Source organism: Diaphorina citri, unplaced genomic scaffold, assembly GCF_000475195.1.
Source record: "Diaphorina citri unplaced genomic scaffold, Diaci psyllid genome assembly version 1.1 scaffold601, whole genome shotgun sequence".
Lineage (NCBI taxonomy): Eukaryota > Metazoa > Arthropoda > Insecta > Hemiptera > Psyllidae > Diaphorina > Diaphorina citri.
The window spans coordinates 20,179-25,067 of NW_007378035.1; positions in this window are offsets into that span (position 1 = coordinate 20,179).

The window sequence follows — 4,889 nt, forward strand, 5'->3', positions numbered from 1 at the left end:
CACCAAAAGCCCAATTACGCTCAAAATCTATTCATCAAATTTTTTCCACGTGTCGATCAAGTGTGTCAAATTTCATCAAAATCGGGCGAACCATTCAAAAGTTATAGCGGAACAAACAGATTTACCCCAAATTGTCGAAACGATTTCCCATCCTGGTACCTTAGACCTACGCCAGTACCCCTGACTACTCAGACCTACCCCAGTACCCCTGACTACTCAGACCTACCCCAGTACCCCTGACTACTCAGACCTACCCCAGTACCCCTGACTACTCAGACCTACCCCAGTACCCCTGACTACTCAGACCTACCCCAGTACCCCTGACTACTCAGACCTACCCCAGTACCCCTGACTACTCAGACCTACCCCAGTACCCCTGACTACCTACTGACGAGTAGAATAGACCAGTTGCTCTTACTTGGGCGATGTTTCAAAGTCAAAGAGCAGAAAAAATGAGGAACTAGGGAATTTTTCTTTTTCTTCTACGACTTCTAGATCTTGAGATAAATCAATTTAAAAAATACCTGACAATCTTACTTATACCGACATCAAGGCATACGCTCCCGTACGCGATGACGTCACATCAACTGTCTCTTGCAGGCAACACTAGTGTAATGTGTTTGCGCGCATGCGTCCTGAGTATTTCTTATAACCTGACGTCACAACTCCTTCGACTTTTTCATTAGAATGGCAAATGAGAAATTGAATTTTTGACCTTTTCGGATTTTTTCAGATTTAGATTTCTCACAGCTTTTTATACTCGTATGTATACGTAGGAATTAGGAATCGACCTTTTTATTCATAATTTTCACCCAAATGCAACTGCTCCATTCTACCGACCAAACCTACCTATGAGGTACCGACATACCTAACTTATCTCCCTATCTAGCGTAATAACATACGTGTAGCCTTCTAGCAGTATTTGAGTTTTCCTTTAACATCCTGTACGAAGCCAAATAGAAAGACACGTGCTTGTTTCAACATCAAGTCAGTAATTACTCGCGTATGAATATACACGGGTTTCTAAAAGTCATGTCTACATGACATGTCATATCATGGGGTGTTCTGCCTACAAACATAGTGGAGGATGTAGTAAGATTATCAATATAGGTAAGGACACTCTTGAGTGGAAGGTAACCACCAGCCGAGCTTAATAAGTGAGCCGTTCTCTACAATCTCTAACACTACAGTTTTTCAAGAAAGCCTAATGCAAGACGAGGGTAATCAAGTCAGTAATTACTCGCGTATGAATATACACGGGTTTCTAAATAAATCTTTCCCATATTACCTACTCCAGAACTCACACAACAATGCCTCTGGGCAGAATCCAAATAGCAACTTCTATACTGAAAATAGCTCCTGTAATTATACATCCACAGTTTATTTTCATTTTATTTTTTATGATAAAAAAAAGTCTGAGAAGGTTAATAAAAATAAAATGAAAATAAAAATTCAGCAGATTATTACCTGCCTGAGATAGATAGGTATAGTGTTAAATGTTACCAAAAGGCAGATTATTACCTGCCTGAGCTAGATAGGTATAGTGTTAAATGTTACCAAAAGGCAGATTATTACCTGCCTGAGCTAGATACGTACAGTGTTAAATGTTACCACGGTAAAGTAACTTTGCTATGGCGTCCGTTGGTCTCCATAAGGAAAGTACAACGTATGTCTAGCTCAGGTGTATTTTCCTTTCGGAAACAGAAGAACCGATTCCCTTATGGAAACTGAAATGGCGCCTTCACTAAACCATAGGAAATCAAAGATGGCGCGCCATCGGAATCGGATCCGTTTCTGAGAGTTTCCCTAAAGGACAATACACCTCCTAAGGTGCCAGTGCACTGTAGACTTTTTGCAAGACTTGGTATCGCGAGACCGATTCTAGCGAAACAGTCTGGCGCCATTATAGCAGTATAAAGGTGAGTAGGTACTTTCCTTTCAAAACAAACAAGTTTCAAATAAAAATACCAAAAATACTGGGTAGGACTTGTGCAGCCAAAAATACGAATAACAAGATTAAAATCGGACAGCAGTAAGCAGTAGATAACCATCCTATGTCTCTCATCAGATAGGTAAGAAGCAAGAAGACTAGAAATACGAGAATTCAAGAGATTTTTCAATTTGACTGCATGCACTCATGTCAGTACTCAGTCGTTATATTGAAAGATCTGACATGACTGCATGCACTCATGTCAGTACTCAGTCGTTATATTGAAAGATCTGACATGACTGCATGCACTCATGTCAGAACTCAGTCGTTATATTGAGAGATCTGACATGACTACATGCACTCATGTCAGTACTCGGTCGTTATATTGAAAGATCTGACATGACTGCATGCACTCATGTCAGTACTCAGTCGTTATATTGAAAGATCTGACATGACTGCATGCACCCCTTGCAGACACTAGTGTAATGTGACTAATGAGTTTGTGCGCATGCGTTCTGCGCATGTCTTATAATCTGACGTCACAACACACAATTCCTTCGACTTCTTCATTAGAATGGCAAATGAGAAATTGAATTTTTGACCTTTTAAATTTACCTTTTCGGATTTTTTCAGATTTGGATTTCTCACAGCTTTTTATACTCGTATGTATACGTAGGAATTAGGAATCGACCTTTTATTCATAATTTTCACCCAAATGCAACTGCTCCATTCTACCGACCAAACCTACCTATGAGGTACCGACATACCTAACTTATCTCCTGGAGTCAGATGTGCATGCTATGTCGGAGTATTACAAAAACTTCCACACGATATGTGAATTATGTGAAATTTATGACAGGCTTTATGAAAAAAATCTGGTGTGAACATCACACGACTTTCCTCATCCCATTGAATGATGCTTATTTTGGGTGTTCTTGTTCTTATAGCGTATAGCCAAACTTTTACGAGTTGAGTTGCATCCTTGTCACATTTGACATCTATGTATACCTACATACCAAATTTCAAGTCTCTACCTCTTACCGTTCTCGAGATATTTTGTTTACAAACAGACAGACACACACACGGACCAATGGCTGAGACTTTGGATTTAGGCTCTAGGGACCTCAAAACGTGTTTTGACACTAAAAACTGACCATCGAAATTTTGACCCGATTACATTACTTTCCTTCCTATAGGATAAGGAAAGTAAAAAGCACACAATGAATCGATAGTTCCATATATACCGCGTTCACATTGACAAAATGCCAGCGGCGATAGCACGTTGAATGCAAAAGCTCCCAGAGGATCACTGAAGTTAAGCAACGTTGCTTGTATCTAGTATTGGGATGGGTGACTATCTGGGAAAGCAACGTTGCTTGTATCTAGTATTGGGATGGGAAAGCACGTGCTGGTGACTTTTGTCTGCCACACTCAGGCTAGGTGAGGTTAATGAGATGAAGCAGGTAGCTATGGTGAGTTAGGTGACTGAGCAAAAAAAAAAAAATAATAATAATAAATAAAAATAAATAAATAATACTAATAATAATAATAATAATAATAATAATAGTTTCAAAGTCAAAGAGCAGAAAAAATGAGGAACAGGGGAATTTTTCTTTTTCGTCTACGACTTTTATATCATGAGATAAATCGATTTAAAAAATACCGGTAAATCTTGTTTAATGACGTCACATCAACTGTCCCGCGAAAAGCTCGTATGGAGACAACACTAGTGTAATCTGGTTGTGTGCATGCGTTTCTGCCCATTTCTTATAATCTGACGTCACAACTCTTTGAACCTTAATTAGAACGGCAAATGAAAATTGAATTTTCGGGCTTTTAAAGTTACTTTTTCCTCAGACCTTAGATTTGGATTTTTCACAACGTTTTACGTCGGAATCGACCTTTAGTTCATATTTTTACCCACATGCAACAGTTCTATTGGTAGGAACTATATGAAACTCTTTGTAAACTATCATTCGGGAACAGACTAGGTCAACTTGTTATGAACTATGAAACTCTTTGTAAACTATCATTCGGGAACAGACTAGGTCAACTTGTTGGGACGGGATATCAACTTTTGTCGCAACAGAGGAAACTAGATTCTGAAAGCAAACTTTTCCAATTCAAGTCGCCTTGTTTTCTTACAATTGGCCATGTGTGGAGTAGATGTGACAGCTAATGTAGATGTGATAGTCTACTAAGATAGATGCATAGGTAGTTACCTACTAGTTGTCCGGACGAAGTTGTCCGGACGAAGGAAGTGAGTTTCAAGTTTTAACTTGGCGATCTTTAGTTTGTTATCTGTTTAGGATAACATCCGTCCAAGGCTGGAATCGAACCCGCGATAGAATTGCCCTTACAAGGCGCTCTACTATAGGAGTCCTTTTTAAATTTTTTGTGCTAGTCAGTGAGGATAGTGGGATCGGATTCTGATTTTAAGTATCCAAAGGGTCAACTTGGGATTGTACAAAACATGGGTTCTAAGGGTTTATTATTCTACTAAATTAGAATGTTATGAGGACACAGAATAACCCACGTCTCAAAATAATGGTTCAGTTACCTATACCTACCTATGGTTCCAAATAACCCACAATACCTTTATATGAGAAAAAGACAATCAAATCTTTTATGGAAAAAATAAAAAGTAAGTAAGAGGTAGGTATATAATTATACTCTAGGTACCACCATTCAATGGTTTTATTTTCCAAGCACGTGTCTGATAACAAGAATAAGCTGACAGCTCAGCGAAAGTGTCGGAAGAGCCTAAATTTTCATATTTATAAAGGAGCGTGGCAGCTTTCCGTCCTGCCAAGTCAAAATATGAAAAAGTACCTATAATACAGTCAAGTTAATTAAGATTGAAAGCTCCCAAAAAAAAAAAAATAAAAAAAAATCAGAATTTTCGGAGTCTTAGCCTACAGTAAAGGTGCATAATGAAAGCCGGAGAGGGATCCCCCCC